This window comes from Rhinolophus sinicus, linkage group LG01 (assembly GCF_036562045.2).
Source record: "Rhinolophus sinicus isolate RSC01 linkage group LG01, ASM3656204v1, whole genome shotgun sequence".
NCBI classification, from domain to species: Eukaryota; Metazoa; Chordata; class Mammalia; order Chiroptera; family Rhinolophidae; genus Rhinolophus; species Rhinolophus sinicus.
Window position 1 is genome coordinate 80,920,075 of NC_133751.1, and position 21,289 is coordinate 80,941,363.

General features: G+C 38.0%; 1 pseudogene; it reads right to left on the reverse strand.

Annotated features, from left to right (window-relative positions):
* Nucleotides 1–11,727: 11,727 nt before the first annotated feature.
* On the reverse strand, nucleotides 11,728–12,604 carry LOC109461188 (olfactory receptor 5AC1; annotated as a pseudogene).
* Between the last annotated feature and the right edge of the window lie 8,685 nt (nucleotides 12,605–21,289).

Here is a 21,289-nt window from a genome sequence, read left to right on the forward strand (position 1 = left end):
ATTACATCATCTATAAATCCTATTGTGTGTTCACCACCCAGAGTCAGTTCTCCTTCCATCACCATATATTTGATCCCCATTACCCTCTGGTAACCACTAAACTATTGCCTGTGTCTATGAGTTTTTGTTTCTCATTTGTTTGTCTTATTCTTTTGTTGTTTTTGGTTTATATACCACATATCAGTGAAATCATATGGTTCTCTGCTTTTTCTGTCTGACTTATTTCGCTTAGCATTATACTCTCAAGATCCATCCATGTTGTCACAAATGTTCCTATATCATCTTTTCTTGCCACCGAATAGTAGTATTCCATTGTGTATATCTACCACAACTTTATCCATTCATCTATCAAAGGACATTTTGGTTGTTTCCATGTCTTGGCCACTGTAAACAAAGCTGCAGTGAACATTGGCGCACACGTGTCTTTATGTATAAATGTTTTCAGATTTTTTTGGTAGATACCCGGAGAGGGATTGCTGAGTCATATGGTAATTCTATTCGTAATTTTTTGAGGAACCTCCACACTGCCTTCCATAGTGGCTGCACCAGTCTGCATTCCCACCAACAGTGTATGAGGGTTCCTTTTTCTCCACAGCCTGTCCAACACTTGTTACTATTTGTCTTGTTGATGATAGCCATTTTAATTAGGATGAGGTGATATCTCATTGTGGTTTTTATTTGCATTTTTCTGATGATTAGTGATGTTGAGCATTTTTTCATATGTGTATTTGCCATTTGAATGTCCTCTTTGGAGAAATGCCTCTTCAGGTCCTCTGCCCATTTTTCAATTGGGTTGTTTGTTTTTTTGTTGTTGAGTTTCATGAGTTCCTTGTATATTTTGGATATTAGCCCCTTATCAGAGGCACTGTTTGCAAAAATCTTCTCCCATTCAGTTGGTGGCCTCTTTATTTTTTTGATGGTTTCTTTTGCTGTGCAGAAGTTTCATATAGTCTTATTCGTTTATTTCAACTTTTACTTCCCTTGCCTTTGGAGTTAAATTCATAAAATGTTTTTTGAACCCAAGGTCCATAAGTTTAGTACATTTGTTTTCTTCTATGCAGTTTAATGTGTCAGGTCTTATGCTTAAGTCTTTGATCCATTTTGAATTAATTTTGGTACACAGTGACAGATAGCAGTCCAGTTTCATTCTTTTGCACGTGGCTATCCAATTCTCCCAGCACCATTTATTGAAGAGGCTGTCTTTCCTCCATTGTATGTTTTTGGCTTCTTTGTCAAAAATTATCTGTCCATATTTATGTGGTTTTATTTCTGGGTTCTCGATTCTATTCCATTGGTCTATGTGTCTGTTTTTCTGCCAATACCATGCTGTTTTGATTATTGTAGCCCTGTAGTACAAGCCAAAGTCAGGAAGTGTGATACCTCCAGTATTGTTCTTCTTTCTTAAGATTGTTTTGGCTATTCGGGATCTTTTGTGGTTCCAAACAAATCTGATGATTTTTTGTGCTATTTCTTTTTTAAAATGCCATTGGGATTTTGATGTGGATTGCATTAAATCTGTATATTACTTTGGGTAATATGTCCATTTTAACTATGTTGATTCTTCCAATCCATGAGCACGGAATGTCTTACCATTTCTTTGTGTCCTCTTCAATTTCTTTTAAAAATATCTTACAGTTTTCAGCATATAGGTCTTTCACATCCTTGGTTAAGTTTATTTCTAGGTATTTTATTCTTTTTGCTGCAATCGCAAAAGGAATTGTTTTTTGTATTTCTTTTTCTGAGATTTCATTGTTAGTATATAGGAAGGCAATGGACTTTTGTGCGTTGATTTTGTAGCCAGCAACTTTACTGTATTCGTTGATTGTTTCTAATAGCTTTTTGGTGGAGTCTTTAGGGTTTTCTATATATAGCATCATGTCATCTGCAAAGAGTGATAATTTAACTTCTTCATTCCCAATTTGGATGCCTTTTATTTCTTTCTCTTGCCTGATTGCTCTGGCAAGGACTTCCAACACTATGTTGAAAAGCAGAGGTGATAGGGGACAGCCCTGTCGTGTTCCTGAATGTAGAGCAAAGGGCTTCAGCTTTTCACCATTAATTATGAGATTAGCTGAGAGTTTGTCATATATGGCCTTTATTATGTTAAGATATTTTCCTTCTATACCTATTTTATTAAGTGTTTTAATCATAAATGGATGTTGTATCTTGTCAAACGCTTTTTCTGCATCAATTGATATAATCATATGATTTTTGTCCTTTATTTTGTTTATGTCATGTATCACATTGATGGATTTGCATATGTTGAACCATCCTTGTGCCCCGGGGATGAACCCCACTTGGTTGTGGTGAATAATCTTTTTAATGCACTGTTGCATTTGATTTGCTAGAATTTTTTTAGGATTTTCGCGTCTGTATACATCAGAGATATTGGTCTGTAGTTTTCTTTTTTTGTGTTGTCCTTCTCAGGTTTTAGGATCAGGGTAATGTTGGCCTCATAAAATGAGTTAGGGAGTACAGTCTCTTCTTCAATTTTTTGGAAGAGTTTGAGCAGGATTGGTATTAGATCCTCTTTGAAGGTTTGGTAGAATTCACTAGTGAAGCCATCTGGTCCCGGACTTTTGCTTTTGGGAAAGTTTTGGATGACTGATTAAATTTCGTTACTGGTGAACGGTCTGTTTAAATTTTCCAGTTCTTCGTGGTTCAGCCTAGGAAGGCTATATGTTTCTAAGAACTTGTCCATTTCTTCTAGGTTATTGAAATTGGTGGCGTATAGTCCTTCATAGTATTCTTGGATGATCCTTTGTATTTCCTTTGTGGTGTATTTCCTTGGATGATTCCTTTGTGGTGTCCGTGATAACTTCCCCGTTTTCATTTCTGATTTTGTTAATTAGTGTCTTCTCTCTTTTTATCTTTGTGAGTCTAGCCAAGGGTTTGTCAATTTTGTTAATCTTTTCAAAGAACCAGCTCTTTGTCACATTGATTTTTTCTATTGTCTTTTTGTTCTCTATTTCATTTAGTTCTGCTCTGATTTTTGTTATTTCCTTTCTTCTGCTGACCTTGGGTTTCATTTGTTCTTCTTTTTCTAGTTCTTTAAGGTGTAACATGAGGTTATTTATTTGGGATTTTTCTTGTTTCTTGAGATAGGCCTGTAATGATATAAATTTCCCTCTTAAAACTGCTTTCGCTGCATCCCAAAAATTTTGGTAGGATGTATTTTCATTGTCATTTGTTTCTATGTATCTTTTGATCTCTCCTCTAATTTCTTCTTTGACCCAGTCGTTCTTTAAAAGTATGTTGTTTAATCTCCATGTATTTGTGTTTTTTCCTGCTTTCTTTTTGCAGTTGATATCCAATTTCAAAGCCTTGTGATCAGAGAATATGCTTGGTATGATTTCAATCTTCTTAAATTTGCTGAAGCTGATTTTATGTCCCAATATATGGTCTATCCTTGACAATGTTCCATGTACACTAGAAAAAAATGTATAGTCTGATGTTTTAGGATGAAGTGCTCTATATATGTTAATTATGTCGATTTCATCTAATGTGTCATTTAGGGCTGCTATTTCATTTTTTATTTTCTGTTTGGATGTGATGTATTTAAGTCCCCTAATATAATTGGGTTTTGGTCAATTTCTCCTTTCGTTCTGTTAGTAGTTGCTTGGTACATTTTAGTGCTCCATGATTGGGGGCATAAATATTGATGACTGTTATGTCTTTTTGTTGTATAGTCCCCTTTACCATTATGAAATGTCCATCTTTGTCTCTTGTTACCTTTTTCACCCTGAAGTCCGTTTCATCTGATATCAGTATGGTTACACCTGATTTTCTTTGGATACCATTTGCTTGGAGTGTCAATTTCCACTCTTTCACTTTGAGTCTATGCTTCTCCTTGTAGCTGAGATGTGTCTATGGAGACAGCATATGGTTAGGTCTAGTTTTTTAATCCAATCTACTACTCTGTGCCTTTTTATTGGTAAGTTCAGTCCATTTACATTTAGGGTGATTATTGATATGTGAGGATTTCCTGTCATTCAATCTTTAATTTTCTGGTAAGGCCGTGTCTCCATTGTTTCTTTGCCTTTTTGTTGTTGTCTATTATTTCTGTATGGTGGTATTCTATGATGTTTCCCTCTGCTTCTTCTTTTATTACAGTATATATTTCAGATCTGTTTTTTTTTGTTTTTGAGTGGTTATCCTTAAGTTTATGTAAAAGAAAGTTTCATATTTAGAGTATTCCATTTTCTTCAGCAAGTTTACTTTCTCCATTCCCATATTCCGGTTCAGGCCTTTACTCTCCCCCTTTTTATGTTTTGGTTGCCACAAATTGTCCCTGTTGATGGTGGTCGGATAGCCTCCTTTAGTATTTCTTGTAGTGCAGATCATTTATTAGAAAATTCCCTCAGCTTCTGTATGTCTGGAAAGGTCTTTATTCCTCCTTCATATCAAAGGATATCTTTGCTGGATATATTATTCTTGGCTCATAATTTCTCTCTTTCAATAGTTTGAATATTTGGTTCCACTCCCTCCTGGCTTGTAGAGTTTCTGCTGAAAAATCTGATGATAATCTAATGGGCTTTCCTTTGTAGGTTACCGTCTTCTTTTCCCTGGCTGCCTTGAGGATTCTTTCTTTGTCATTGATTTTATACAGCTTCAATACAATGTGTCTTGGAGAAGGCCTGTTGGGATTGAGGTAATTATGTGTTCTATTTGCTTCTTGGATTCGAGGATCCAGTTCTGTCCACAAGTTTGGGAAGTTTTCATCAACAATTAGTTTGAATATATTCTCTGTGCCCTTCTCATTTTCTTCTCCTTCTGGTATGCCCATTATTCTTACTCTTTCTGATGGAGTCAGAAAGTTCTTGTAGAGTTCTTTCATTTCTTTTAAGTCTCAAGTCTCTTTCTTCTTCCATCTGTGTAATTTCCAGGTTTCTATCTTCGATGTCACTGATTCTTTCCTCCATCTGGTCAACTCTACTGCCTAAGCTGGTTATTTCATTCTTCATTTCTTCTACTGAGTTCTTAACCTCCAGAAATTCTATTTGGTTCTTTTTTAAAATTTCAATCTCTTTCGTAAAACGTTCATGTTGCTCTTTGATTGTGTTTCTGAGTTCATTAAACTTTCTGTGTTTTCTTGCAACATGTTGAGATTTACAGAAGAGCAATCTTGAATTCTCTGTCATTTAAGTCACATATTTCCATATCTTTAAGTTTCTTTTCTGGAGACTTTTCACTTTCTTTCTGAGCTGTCTTGTTGCCTTGGTTATTCATGGCAATTAATGATTTATTATTTCTCTTCCCAGACATCTACAGGAGTGGGTTCTGCAACAGGTTGATAGGAAGAGGTCTTTCTTTTGTTTTCCAGTACTTGTTGATAGAATGTTTTATTTTCTCTCCAACTGCCGCCTTTTTTTCTCTCTCACACGGTAGTGCTATTTTTTCTCTGCACTATTCCAGCTTCTCACATAATGGGGGATTCCCTGGGAGATGGGTTTCTCCTCTGTTAATAGTTCACCTGGGTCACGGGTCACAGGGCACAGTGTCCGTGTGGGTATGCGGAGAGCTTTTGAAGTTCCAAAGCTCTTCCTGCACCAGATTCAGAGCCCGTATGTTTCAGCAGTTCTGTTTACTCCTGCAGGGATCCGCCCAGATAGGTGGGGCCAGGGGCTGGGTGAGTTGTGAGAGGTAGCCCAGAACAATGGTGGCAACCACCACCACAGCCGGTCCTGCTTCCTCAGCTCTCTCCCCTCTGCCGGAACTAGTTGGGTTGCGAATCTGTGTCTGCCATCCACAGTTCTCAGAACAGCAAATATTCTGTTCTTTTGATCTGACACAGCTACTGTTCTGCTTCTAGCATGGGGCAGGTGGGGGCGGGGCGAGCTCTGGGAGGGTAGGGAGGGGTGGCTAGTCTCAGTGCCTAAGGCTTCCGTTCTCTGCTCGGCAGTGAGGGCTTAAACCACTGTTTTCAGCCTCCTTCTCTCAGTCTTTTCTCCGAGGCCTCTTCTGTGAGCGTTGGGTTCAGCCGTGTTATATGGTGCCCCCTCAGCCCTGTGGGCCATAAACGGAGCCCTAGCAGTCCGACTTCTTCCCTCTTCTGCAGGTGCGGTAATTCTGGGAAGCAGCGAGCTCGGAGCACCGAGCTAGGTCTGCGTCCTGCGTCCTGCACCCGCGCGGCTCCGTCTCTGTACTTCTCCCTTCCCTCCTCCCCTACTCACGAGATTCGCCCACCTTTAGGTGAATTGAGTAGTGGCCTCTTCATCTTGCCTGTCTGCTGTGCAGGGAGTCCTTTGTGGAGCTATAGTCTGATTAGTTGTAAATTCCAGGGGAGATTTACAGAGGCTCACCTCATGCCGCCATTTGGATCCTTCGATTTTTTTTTTCATCTTAAAGAAGTCCCTCTAACATTCCTTGTAATACTGGTTTGGTGGTGATGAACTCCTTGACCTTTTTCTTATCTGGGAAGCTCTTTATCTATCCTTCAATTTTAAACAATAGCTTTGCTGGGTAGAGTAATCTTGGTTGTAGGTCATTGCTTTTCATAACTTTGAACATTTTATACAAATCCCTTCTCGCCTGCAAATTTTCTGTTGAGAAATCAACTGACAATCTTATCGGAGCTCCCTTGTAGGTAACTAACTGCTTTTTTCTTGTTGCTTTTAATATTCTTTCTTTGTCTTTAACCCTTGACATTTTAATTATTATGTCTCTTAGTGTGGGCCTGCATATTTGGGTTCATCTTGTTTGGGACTCTCTGCACTTCTAGGACTTGAATATCCATTTGCTTTGCCAGGTTAGAGACATTTTCTGTCATTACTTCTTCAAATAAGTTTTCAATTCCTTGTTCTCTCTCTTCTCCTTCTGGTACCCTTACGATGTGAATGTTGGAATGCTTGACATTTTCCCAGAGGCCCCTTAAACTATCCTCATTTTTTGGGATTCTTTTTTTCTTGCTGTTCTGTTTGGGTGTTTTATGCTACCTTATCTTCTAAATTGCTGATTTGATTCTCTGCTTCATCAAATTTACTCTTGATTCCCTGTAGTGTATTCTTCGTTTCAGTTATTGTATTCTTCATTTCTGACTCGTTCTTTTTATGTTTTCTGTCTCCATTTTTATGTTTCCTATATCTTTGTTGAAGTTCTCCCTGAGATCATTGAGCATCCTTATAACTAGTGTTTTTAACTCTGCATCTGGTAGCCTGCTTATCTCTGTTTTGTTTAGTTCTTTTTCTGGATCTTTAGTCTGTTCTTGCATTTGCGACATCTTTCTTTGCCTCCCCATTTTGGCTGCCTCCCTGTGTTTGTTTCTATGTGTTAGGTAAAGCTGCTATGTCTGCTGGTCTTAGTAGAAAGGCCTTATGTAGTAGGTGTCCTGGAGGCCCAGTAGTGCATTCCCCCTGGTCACTAGAACTGGGTGCAACAGGTGTGTTCCTTGTGTGGGTTATGTGTGTCCTCCTATTATAGTTGAGCCTTGGTTGCTGTGTGCACATCAATGGGAGGGATTGACCTTCTAGCTCAGTGGTTGTGAGGACTGGCTGTGACTACAGTGAAGGAGTTGTTGTGGAGGGACTGACCCTATGGAGCAAGATTCACTTTATCAGGGCTCTGGTGCCTGCCCAGTGTGCCTGTTGTGTGTCATCTTTGGAGGCAGGCAGGTGATGCTCCACCTCAATTTGGAGCTGGCCACTGGGTGTGCCAGCCCCAGGGCCACTTAGGAGGGGAACTGCTGCAGGCCAAGCTCAGCCAAAGCCTATGCCAGGGCCACCTGCCATGAGTCACAAAGCAATTTGCAGATCGCCACTGCCTGTGCTGCGCTTGGTGGTGCCTTGAGAGGCCAAGTTTTGAACCAAACCCTGCTGCTGCCAGTGCCAGGTTTAGGTCTGCTCAGCCAGAGGTACAAGACATACCAAAGGCAGATGCTGCTTGTTTGTGTTTTGTGACTCTTTGAGAGACTTTAGCACATCTGCAGCATGAGCTGAGGCAGGTGGTTTGTATGAAAAAGCCACTGGAAGGGGCTTGGGTGTGCCCAAATGTTGGGTGAGGTGTGGTCTCAGAATCACCAGGGTGGGGTGAATTACAGCATTAGCCAAGTTGAGACTCAGATATGGCAGCAGCCTGCATCTGCATGGAGGAAGGGGGTAGGGCTCAACAAAGAAACAATGGCTTCCACCAGCTCCTCTCTCGGCGAAAAAGCTACTCCTCCAATCTTTACCTGAAGCCAGACAACTCAGTTCCTCTCTGTATGTCCCTGTCACCCTTCGAGCTGCTGCCCCAGCACTGGAGCTCAGAGTGAGTGAGTCCATCAGAGAGTAAGTCCATGCATGGGCCCTTCAAGAGATGCTCCTGGAGTGTAGCCACCCTCCATTCCACTCATCCACAGTCTCTGTTGGTTTTCACAAACAGAAATTATGGGGACTTCTCTTCCTGACAATGGAACACTGGGATGGAGAGCCTGGTACAGCACTGGAACCCTTCACTCTACTGGGGAGTGAGGGGAAACTCCACAGCTGAGATAGCCCTCCTCAGTTTTAATGGTCGCTTGTGGGTGTGGGACCAGCCCATTCTGCATCTCTGCCCCTCCTACCAGTCTTGAGGTGGCTTCTTTTGTATGTCCTTAGTTGTAGGGCTTCAGTTCAGCTAGACTTGAGGCAATTCTCAATGATGGCCATTTTGTAATTTAGTCATAATTCTGATTCGTTCATGAGAGAAAGTAAGCACCGCATTTACCTATTTTGCCATCTTGACCAGAAATAGAGCACCTTCTTAAGCTTAGTGTGTCTTTACTTTAAAGCCATGTGTCTTTACTGAGAAATAGATCCAATAATTAACTGTATACAGTTGAAGTGGTTTCTTGCATTGCATGTGTATGTTGTTTCCAGTAACACTAACTGCACTTACAGAAAATCCCCAATATTTTAGTAGATTGATGTAATAGAAGTTTAGTTCTCCTTAAAGATAGGGATAAAGCACATGTTTCTAACTGAAAGACTATTCTACCCCAATTGATGATTCAGAGTCCCAGACTCTTTCTAAGTTGTCACTCAAACATTTTCCACACATGACTTCTTTCAGTGTTTGTGTTTTTATTTGGATCAAGCTAGAAGCAGAAAGTTCACAGGGGATTTCAAATGTGAGGTGCTTATGAGCCCGTTATGTAAATGATGTATGTTACTTTCAATCTTAAACTCAATTATATAACTACATTCAACTGAAAATGGGGGCTGTGTGTCTTGGATGAAAAGAAAATGGATTTGGTGATCAGTTTCTTCTATTGTTCTCCTTTTGATTACCATTTACCTGTTTTACCCTCTTTCCCACATAGAGAGCATGCTCAGCCTCTTTTCAAGGAAGTTAAACCCAATTCCTGTCTAGTCCTTATCTCAACAAAAAGCTAGGATCTCCAGGTGATACGCTGTTCTCTCCATCAAATCAAGCTTTGGCTGTTCTTTGTCTAGATGCCAAGAATTTTTTTTTTAATATATTATTTTGCCACGTTATATAACTACACACTTTCAATATACAATTTTTGTAGGATTTATCTGTCATCCTATAGAGCACGTGAACTTTGCAAAGGTATCCAGATGACTTATCTGGTCCAATTAACATGATATTATCAATATAATGAACCAGCCCAATGTTCTACAAAATGTCCACAAAACAGATTCCTTCATACACAGAGTAGAAGTTAGCATAGCCCTGGGATAAGACCATCAATGCATACTCATCCCTGATAAATGTAAAATGTTTCTTCTCATTCTCATTCATGATCAGTATTAGAAAGAATACATTTCCAAATTATATGTCATATTAGATATTGCATTGATGCATTCTAGTGAGGGTAGCTTCTGGCAAAACAACAATAGGCATTACAACATGGCTAAGTTTGTGGTTTCTACCATTACCAGCCATGATCTAAATGGTTTTTGCAATGACTAGGACGGTAAACTAAATAAGCATATATGAGGATCACTACCATTGCAGCCTTTATGTTTCTGAGAATGGCACTAATTGTTGTTGTTTTTTTAATGCCTGACATAGCTCTCTGAGTTACAACCCTCTTCAGAGCATGAAGCTGACAGATACCTCCGTTCTCACGGGGAAACCTCTAAAGGACTAGTTGGACAGAGCTGCTCATTCTGAAGAAGGCCACAGGCATTTGCAAATCCTTTAAACACCAGAGGAAACCATGATCGAGCACTGCCTTTATCTGAGATGCTTTGACTACCTGCAAGAATTAGACTACTTAAACATTGTTAAATCACAGAATCTTTTGGGTGGGGGCGATTGCATGTATTTCCACAACAGTTCTCTTGAGTTGCAAAAATTTCCTCTGATATTTAAGATATAGAAATCTGCATGAGGTTCCCTCAGTAAAGAGCAAGTTTCATTCTCTGTGGACTTTCATTGTTTGTTCCTGCCTCCCACACTAAAGGGTGTCCTACTCCTTACCATAGCAGTAATTTGAAAATCTTCAAACATATTACTCGAGGGTAATATAGAGAAAATTTTATATAATGTTATATTTTGTTTTGCAAGTAGTGAAAACACAAGAGTAGGCTTTTTCATTTTTTAAAAAAAAATCATTTTAAGAGCAGTGGGGTGTTGCCTAAGAAATAAATACCCCGGTTCAACGAGTAAACAGAGCAAATCATACTACCTGATGATTCAGTAATTCTACTCAAGTAGAAAGTCACACATAGCTTTAATCCCCCCTTTGGCAGCACCATAGTGACTCCTGGGGTCATCACAGCATGTGGGAACTGAGAGGACCCAGTCTTCAAGGCCACTCTCTACCTAACTATGTTTCAGGCCATGCCCCAGAGTTGTGCGGGAAGGACTAAGAAGTGGTTCCTGTCCACACTCTTAAAATTACTCTGGGCAGAGGGCTCTCCTCCCTCAGACTCCATCAAAACTATCTACTATGTCCCCAACTCCAGACTGGAGCCTAGCAAAGCAAAATTGGGTCAGTCATCTAACTGTTTCCCTTTCCTATCTATCTCCTCATTCTTCCCCTTTTCACTTGGGTGAGAAAATACAGACTTATTTTTTTATTTTTCCTACTTTATATCCTTGTTCTTTCATAAAGCAAGTCTATGCCAAGCAGGCATAGCTATTTTTATTTATAGTAGAACTCTGTGATCTAAGCTTAGTTCTTAATGTACAGAGCTAGATAAAGGAATGTAGTAAATAGTCTTTCAAAAGAAATTCTTTTTTTAAAGTCAGAGTTGAATCCCTTCTTCCTTTTTGTGTTGCTTCTAGATGGCAAATTGAAATACGCACTGAGAAAGACACATATACCAACTATGCAACCAGCTCTTCACTCAAAGAGGAAACAGAAAAAAAAGTGAACACTTTCCATCCTCTTAGACCCTTACATTCTCTTCTTAGTAAACTTTAGTCCACTCAAAAGACTCTTACCCTTTTTTAAGGGTCTCCCCACTTCCAAGGAGAACTCTGTCCTGAACTAATTTTGCAGCTATGTTGCAGTCTGTCAGAGGTTGGCTGAGTAAAGCTGGATGTTGGATGAAAGCCTTTCCTCCTGCTAGGAAGTTGCCGCCACCCCCAGTACATAGCCTGTCCCTGTCCCAGCGATCTCGGCGACGATGAGGTCTGCAAGGCTTCCCTTGTGTAGGAATAAATATAAGGGCGTCTCCACTATATGCAAAACACAGAACTAGATATTGTCATTTATTTAAACAGGGAATAAAATGGAAATAATAATGAAAGTTTTCCTGAAAAATATTTATTTTGTTATCACTTTTCTCTGGACACCTAAAGCTTCCTGTTTCTTAAGCTATAAATACAGGGGTTTAGAAAGGGAGTTATAATTGTGTAGAACAGTGAATACATTTTATCCTGATATTGATCTGGGCCAGACCCAGAACGCACATACATGAAGAAGAGAGTGCCATAGAACAAGGAGACAGAGAGCAGGTGGGCACTGCACGTGGAGAAGGCTTTGCTTCTGCCCTTTTCAGACTTCTTTTTCAGGACGGCAAGGAGGACACGGGTGTAAGAGACCGTGATGGTCATAAAAGTGAAAGCTTGTATAAAAGCAAAAATGAAAAGCACCCGTGCATCCATAGATGGGTCAGGGCAAGAAATTGTGTATAATGGCAAGATATCACAGTAGAAATGATGCAGAAGGTTAATCTCAATAATAACCCTATATGAATTATAAGATGCAGAAAGCCAATTGCGTATGACATACTTATCAGCCAAGTACAGCATCTATTGGACATCACCACGGATACAGCAAAGGGCTGCATATAGTTACATAATGGTCATAGGCTATCACTACCAGGAGGAAACATTCTATGGTGGCACTGGAACCAAAAAAAAGACAGTATTGAGCCATGCACTCAAGGAGAGATATCATTTGACTCTTGTCAACGATGTTGACAAACATCCGGGGAGTCATAGTGGGTGAAGAACAAGCATCTGCAAAGGCTAAACTGCAAAGGAATAAGGACACAAGGATATGAAGATGGGGATCCCCCCGGATGAGCAAAATCAGTCCCAGGTTGCCCAGCATGGTGGTGAGGTAGATGACCAAGAACAGCAGGAACAGGGGGACCTGCAGCCCTGGACGATCTGTAAGTCCTGTGAGAACAAATGCAGTCACTAGTGTCTTGTTTGCCTCCATCATATCCACTCAGCCTTAACACTACAAAGAGAGAATAGGTAAAGAAAGTAATCGAGGTGCATGAAAACTGATACTGGATGGCAATGTCATGTTCCTCTATATCAGATGTCGCTTGCTAAAGAAATATGAAGCTATAGTGTTGCCCTTTACAAAAAGGCACCTAAGAACATTAGTTATATTGTAAATAAGTTTGAGAATTAGGGGATTTTTTCAAAGTAGCTATATTTTAAAATATAAAATTACTTGAAGGTTGTAGACACAAGTTGACTTGGTTCAATCACTTGTCACTTGTAAATACCTTAAAATTGAATGTATTAACAGTGAAATATGTGGAATTAAGAACAAAAAAATACATAATACATTTTGTATTAAAATCTCTTAAAGCTAGACACAGCTTCAGGTTCAAAAGTACTTTCATATGCTCTCAGGAACTCTTTCAGATCCTGGTTTTTCTTTTTTTTCATGCTCAATTTTTTTTTCCATTTTTTACAGATTTTTATTGAAATATAGCTAGCATACAATATTATATTAGTTTCAGGTGTACATAGTTATTCAACATTTTTATGCTTAAAGAAGTGATCTCCATGATAAGTCCAGCAACCATCTAATGCTGTACCACACTCTTACAATATTATTAACTATATTCTCTATGCTGTAAATTACATCCCCATGACTTATTTGTTTTATACCCAGAAATCTGAACCTCTTATTTCCCTTCACTTTTTCCACCCTTTTTAAAATTTTTCAATTACAGTTGACATTCAATATAATTTTATATTAATTTCAAGTGTACAGCATAGTGGTTACACACTTATATAATTTAAGAAGTGATCACCCTGACTAGTCTAATACCCACCTGGCACTATACATAGTTATTACCATATTATTGACTATGTTCCTTATGCATTACTTTATATCCCCATGACTATTTTGCAACTACCAATTTGAACCTCTTAATCCCTTCCCCTTTTTCACCCATCCCTAATTCCCCTCCCATTGGCAACTATCAGAATGTTCTCTGTATCTATGGTTTATTTCTATTTTGTTTGTTTGTTTATTTTGTTCTTTAGATTCCACATATAAGTGAAATCACATTGCATCTGTCTTTCTCTGTATTAAACTCCACTCAGCACAGTACCCTCCAGGACCATCCGTGCCACCACAGATGGCAAGAGCCCATTCCCTTCTGTGGCCAAGCAATATTCCATTGTATATGTGTACCACCTTTTCCGTATCCATTCATCTATTGACAGACACCCAGGCCGCTTCCACACCTTGGCCATTGTAAACAATGCTACAATGAACATATGATGCACATGTCCCCTCAGAGTAGCATTTTGGGTGTCTTTGGATAAATCCCCAGAAGTGGGATTACTGGGTCCTTCTTTGTCTCTTGTTATAGCCTTTGTCTGAAAGTCTATTTGGTCTGGCATAAGTATTGCTACCCAAGCTTTTTGTTTGTTTGTTTCTATTTTCATGAAATATCTTTTTCCATGCCTTTCAGTCTGTATGTGTGTTTTGATCTGAAGTGAGTTTGCTGTAGGCAGCGTATGTGTGGGTCTTGTTTTTTTATCCATTCAGCCACCATATATCTTTTGATTGGAACTTTTAATCCATTTATATTTAAAGTACTTGTTGATAGATATGTAGTTATTGTCATTTTATTATTCATATTATTTATTTATTTTTTTCATCTTAAAGAAGTCCCTCTAATATTCCTTGTAATACTGGTTTGGTGATGATGAACTCCTTTAGCTTTTTTCTTGTTTGGGAAGCTCTTTATCTGTCCTTCCATTTTAAATGATAGCCTTGATGGGTAGAGTAATCTTGGTTGTAGTTCCTTGCTTTTCACCACTTTGAATATTTCATACCAATTTCTTCTTACCTACGGAGTTTCTGTTGAGAAATCAGCTGACAATCTTATGAGACCTGCCTTGTAAGTAACTACCTGCCTTTCTCTTGCTGCTTCTAAGATTCTCTCTTTGTCTTTAACCTTTGCCATTTTAATTATGATGTGTCTTGGTGTGGACCTTTTTGGGTTCATCTTGTTTGGGACTCATCGAACTTCCTGGACTTGTATGTCTATTTCCTTCACCAACTTATGGAAATTTTCAGTCATTATTTCTTTAAATATGTTCATAATCCCTTTCTTTCTCTGTTCTCCTGTTATCCCTATGATGTGAATGTTGTTATATTTGATGTTGTCTCAGATGTCTCTTAAATTATCCTCATTTTATTTTTTGTATTCTTTTTTCTTTTTGCTGATTTGATTGGGTGTTTTCTGCTACTTTGTCTTCCAAATTGCTGATTTGATCCTCTGCTTCATCTAGTCTATTGACGATTCCTCCTAGTACATTCTTTATTTCAGTTATTGTATTCTTCATTTCTGATGGGTTCTTTTTCATGGTCTCTATGTCATTTTTTTATACTTGCTATCTCTTTGTTGAAATTCTCACTAAGTTCCCTGAGCATCCTTATAACAAGTGTTTTAAACTGTCTCTGGTTAAACTGTCACCAAATTAATATAGACTCCAGTTTGATGTCAGTCCTGAGCATGAAGCTACTCAGCAAAAGTCTCAGAGCACACCAAGTCCCCATGCCACTTGCCTAGGGCTCTCAGACCCCCAATAGTTGTCCAAGAAAGAGTGCAATGTGTGTGGGGCTGGCTTTCACCAAGAATGTGACTCCAGTGTTGGGTGGGGCAAGGTCCCAGGGAGTCACCAGGGTGGAGCAAGTGGAGCTCACCAGACCAATTAGGTTCAAATTTGGCCATGTGAGGGCAGTCTCAACATGGAAAGACGGCACCTACCTGTTGTCTGCATGGGAAGAGAACCCAACAAAGGGAAATGGCAACTGTCCCTCCAGTTCTTGCCCTAAAGCCACACCATTTAGCCTCTCCCTGTATGTCTCTGACACCTCCCAAGTCACTGTCCCTCCACCGGAGCCCAGGGTGAGTGTCCACAAACGAATGAGTATGTGCGCAGGCCCTTTAACCCTATCTGGGTTTCCTACAGCCTTCCATCTCACCCAGATGGTCCAAATACCTACAGTTTTTTCACAACCAGATGTTGTTGGGGCTCTTCTTCCTAGCACCAGTATTCCAGGCTGGGCAGCCTGGTGTAGGGCTACGGTCCCTCACTCCTCTGGGGAGAACTTCTACAGCTGAGATATCCCTCCCAATTCTCAACTGCCACTTGGAGGTGTGGGGCTGGTCCATTCTGCATCTCTGCCCCTCCCACCAGTTTTGATGTGGCTTCTTTATATCCTAAGTTATACAACTTTTGTTCTGCGAGACTTCAAATGGTTCTCCAGGTTGATTGTTCTATAATGTAGTTGCCACTTTAATGTGGTCACAGGAGGAAGCAAGCACAGCATTTATCTACTCTGCCATATTGAATCAGTCCCTTTCATGTCTTTTCTATTGAACAACAAATGGGCTCTATTTTTAGTACTAATGATACATCGTTATTTCCTCCTAAGACATTAATGGGTAAGGTAATAAGCACAGTAAGTTAAAATCCCATTTATGCTCTTCCTGTCTATTACCATTATGTTGCTTGATTTCTATATTCATCAAAACCACCCCAAATTCCTCTTTTAATTATACTTTCCTCAAAACCATACCAAATTTCAAATATACTGTATTTAGTTTTCTCAAGATGGGATCACAATCATTCAGTTAGTCAACAAGTATTTCTTTGGTGCCTCCTAACTTAGAGCATTGTCATTCTTAGTTCCATCTCACAAAGAACCTCTAATTCTGGTGTTACACTCATGATGCTGGATTCAATTTATATAGTAAAAATTATCAATTTTGTTTGAACAGAAAATCAAAGAAGAGAAAAAATGAACTACATTAATAGTCAGTGACTAACATAAAGATAGGCAAGGCAGAAAATAGCCCCAAACTGAAAGTGTACCTGTGAGTTTTATAAGCCTGAGAAGCAAGCGAGAAGGTTAGAGCCTGTGGAAACCCAGTGGAAAATCTGTCTCCACCATAACAATGCATTTCACAAATATCAAATTAGGCCCAATTCTGAACATAAAATATGTTTTGTGTATTGAAATTCCTGCCTCAATGATCTAAAGCAGGGTCTAGCCATTTAGAAACAGCTGATCTAAGTATATAATCATTCCAGGAATATTTCTAAGACTTGGAGTCACAGTTCCCTGGCATTTATAGCAGGGCCACCCAAGTGGATGTCATAGCAACACATATTTTTACTTCGATAACCTTGTCACCAATTCTGTACACACAAACTAAAGACTTCACTCCCCAAGTCTCTGCTAGCCTGAAATATTTTCTCAAAGTGCCCACTTGGTAATTTGAAGAGAAGGAACAATGTAAATAAAGGTTTGTGAAAAATTCGGTTCTGACAAGAATAATCTGTGAACAGTAAAAATGTGATGAAGAATTGGGGTATTTTCCATAGAAAGGTACCTAAAGTTTTTCCTCTTAAAAAGACAGGCTATTTCGAGAAAAACAGTCTTTCTCCTTCTTCACTGGGAATAGGAAAAGAGATAATCTGTTTGGGTTTTATATGAGGCATTAAAAAGCACTAACGGAGAGGCTGGTAAAATTTGCAGTAATCATTGAATAAGCACACTGCTGTCAAATCGCTGAAAGTACCAGATTGTCCTTACTTCACCCTCTTCAGAAAACACAATGATGAGGTATGGCTCTTGACAGATGTAGTAAACCCCTTGTATTTTGCATATTTCCAGAGAAGTATAATCTTGAAAAAGAACCAAGTTGAAGAGGAAGGCATAGACTGTCCTTAAAAGCCCCACAACTGTATCATTCTTAGTTGTTGGGAAAATCTTCCCAATTGTGTTTGTTTTCCAGCGTAAATAAAGGCCAGAATGAATTTTAATCTTTGAAAGTATTAAATAGATTGTATTTAATATTAAATAGATTGGGTTTATAACTCATCATCATAGTCCAAGTAAACGTTAACAAAAATGTAACAAAATTTCGGAAGCTTTGAATCTCAATTCCACCTCTAAATTACTCATATTATGCCAAAGCCACTTTATTACTCTTGTTTTAAGGCTTTCTTCTGTAAAGCACTGGATTTTCCTAGGTACATTTCTGCCCACTGCCTGTGAGACAATGACTCTTTTCTGCTATTTAGTAGGTAGCATGGCATAGTGGTTAAACACACAGACTTTATAACTGAACTGCATAAGTTCAATTCTTTATTCTATATATATATAGTTTGTATCCATAAGTTTTCAGAAGAATTGAACATAATGTTTATTTTGCTATTCAATTCAGGATTGCTTTCTGTTCCATTTGGTAGATAAATCATCTGAAAAATTTTTCAGATATTTTGACAGCTCATGAGAAGCCCTGTATTAAAATACATTCTATCACTTTTCATGGAAAGAATAATTGCAACAAAGTACTGCATTCTCACCCAATTCCTATAAGAAGATGCAGAGATGCCATAAAATATTTATAAGATGCCATAAAATTTTCACGAAGGACTCAAGTTACAAGAACAAAGATATCAAAGATAATTATTCGTCTCATATTATTTTTTTTTTTTCTGTTAAATGCAGTTTCGAAAGATATTTGTATCTTCCTATCTTCAAACCTGTTTGTGAAGATATTGAAACTCCCTCAATGCCACCAAAAGATTCCTTGTAGAATGAAGTGAATCTTTGGGGCATTATAGGCTAATTAACAAACCACGTATAACACACTCTTTTGTAACTATTCCTTTTATGGCTCGTTTCTTCTGGGAACAAAAATGTTGTAGGTTAATTGTAAAAAAAAAAAAAAAAATGAAAATGTAGAAGAAAAGAAAAAAAAACAAAACAAATTCCTGCAATCTTATTAATTACTGATAGAGGTAACTTTTGGGGTTTTTATCTCACACTTTTAACCTGTATATGTAGCTATATTTCTATATATCTATATACATAATGTATACAAAAATTTATATACAATAAAATTATGGTACCACTACACATAATTTTTCAAAATTAGTTTTCATTGACTAATATATCATTTATATTTTTTTATGTCATTAATTGGAATAAAAATGAATTTTCTCCATGGCTTCATCATTTTTCTTACACCTTCTCCCCACACTCTGGTTCAAGCTGTTGTTTCTCAGTCTAGTTGTGTAGGACACAGCTCCCTGGCCAATGCTGGTATTATGAGCTTTGTGCTTCCCCAGGTGAGGCAGTCGGTCTCACAGCAGCTCAGTAGCCCGTGACAGCACACAGTGGCCAGTGCCAGCTCACGCCCACCTCTGGCTGCTCACCGCAGCCCTGCTCCAGGGAGAACTGTTGTTCACAACCTTAGCTGTAAAGGGCGCAGCTCACTGGCCCATGTGGGAATTGAACTGGTGTCCTCGGTGTTAAGAGCACGGAGCTCCAACCACCTGAGCCACTGGGCTGGCCATCATTCTTTTATAAAAATCTATTATTATGAAGTCTGAGAATTAAAGCTAATTTGTCCAAATATGTACATGCTCTTAAGGAACTATTATTATTTTTTTTTACAAATCTTCAATGGGGCCCCTAGGAAAACTGTACTGATTTACACTATGAATTTTAAAACAACAACTCATTTCTTACACTTTACAATACCAAAAGAAATTAAAGTATGCACAGATATATACACACATTCACAAAACCATATTTATCTGTATCTATATTTCTGATTATACTTGGTAAGAAATATGCTTGATTTATATGTATTTGCCCAAAATGTAAAACTACAGAGAGGTATAAAAATTTGATTAATGCATGAAAATCCATTATTTTACCTAAATAGGAAGACTTGATCTAGTAAAGGTGTTAATTTTCCCAAATTAATGTATAAATGATATGTAATATCAAACAAAATTATATTGGGAGACAGTTTGACTAGTAAATTCGAATTCATCTGGAAAAGCAAGTAGGTTTTTTAAAATTTTTCAAGAAGAATAAAACAAGGAGATATTCTATGTCAAGTTTTGCATTATATCATAAAGTTAGCTGTAACAATTGAAACTATATGCCATCAAGGTTTACTATGGGTATGAATTCACAAATATTTACTTCTTGACAATAGGGAGAAAGTTGCAGTTAATTAAGAGCACAGACTTCAGAAAGAGAGAGGTGGGTTCAAACGTGACTTTACCCCTCAGCCTTTTTTTGCTCAGTAATGTAACTTCTCTAAGCCTTGATTTCCTCATTTGTGAAGTTAATAATATTCATTTTCAATGTTGTTGCAAGAATCAAATGAGAGGATGAATGTCAAGCCCCCTTAGTGCTGTACTGTACTTGACAGACAGAACGAGCTCATTAAATAGTGACTTTAACTATGTTAGTTATTTTATTGTTCATAGTAAAGCAGCTAAGCTCTTTTGTTAGAGAATGGTGTTTTGGATGAGCAAAGTTGAGATACGTGTTCTATTGCCAATTTGTAACAACAGCAATTTAACTTTAGACATAGAACAACTTTTACAATTAGCTCAAGCCATCTGCAAGTTGGCACAAAGACCAGAAAATAATGACTTTTGGGGAGTAAATGAGACACATCACCTGGAAGGAAAAAACCTATAGTATAACATTTTTAAAAGAAACATTTAGACATTTTCATGAATATTATGGAATATTTCACAATGAAATACTTCAGACTACATTTTTAACAAGCAAAAACATTTTCTTTTCTAACCACAATATCATTTTGACATCAGACAAAATTAATACTATTCTCTCAACACCATCAAATAACCAGCCTATATTTAAATGTCTCCAGTTATTCCCAAGTTATCTTCTATAGTACTGCATTGCATTTGTTTGTTGTATTTACCAAGACTCTTTTAATCCAGAACAGTCTTATTTCTTTCCCCTTCCCATATTTAGTTTTGTTATCTCAATTGTTTTTGCTTTTATTTTTCCCCCTAATGGCTATGACTTGGAGAGCTTGGGCCAATTGTTCAATTGTCTTATGTAATGTTCCACATTGTAGATTTGTCTAATTGCTTTTGTTTGATTTGCTCCTATTCTCTATATTTTTCTATTCCCAGTGGAAATTAATCTAAAGTCTTGATTGAGCATTTTTAGAAAGAATGCTTCATAGATAATGCTATGAACTTCATATTGCATTACGCCAGGAAGAACAGAATATCTGTCTCAGAACATGTGTCTCCCAAGGCACAGTGTGATCCTCGGGTTAAAGTGGTGGAAACCATCAGATCTATCCATGTAAGGTTATGTGTTCCCTTACATCTAGCAGGTAATTAATAAAATGATCATTTAGCTCCTTGCAAATATCCAGGTCCCCATCTATTTTTTAGCTGTGGTTTTTCCCATCCTTTGATGATCTTTGCCAGAACCAATTATATTGTTAGAGTTTTAATGATGATTTGTTAAGTCTATCATTTTTTCTATATTATTTCACTGGTAAATTTCAACACAAATACAAAAAAAAAAAAAAGGAAAATATAACAAAATGGTTTGAAATGCATTATATAAAAAGAAACAGACAGGGAATCAAACATTTTCCAAGTTTCAGTTTGCTCTGCAAAAGACAGTTTGAAGAGAACAAGAAAGAATTCAAGCCACAGACTGGAAAAATATATTTACAAAGACACATCTGATAAAGCACTGTTTATTAGTCCAAAATTTACAAAAATATACAAAATATGCAAAAACTCTTAAAACTCAACAATAAGAAAATAATCA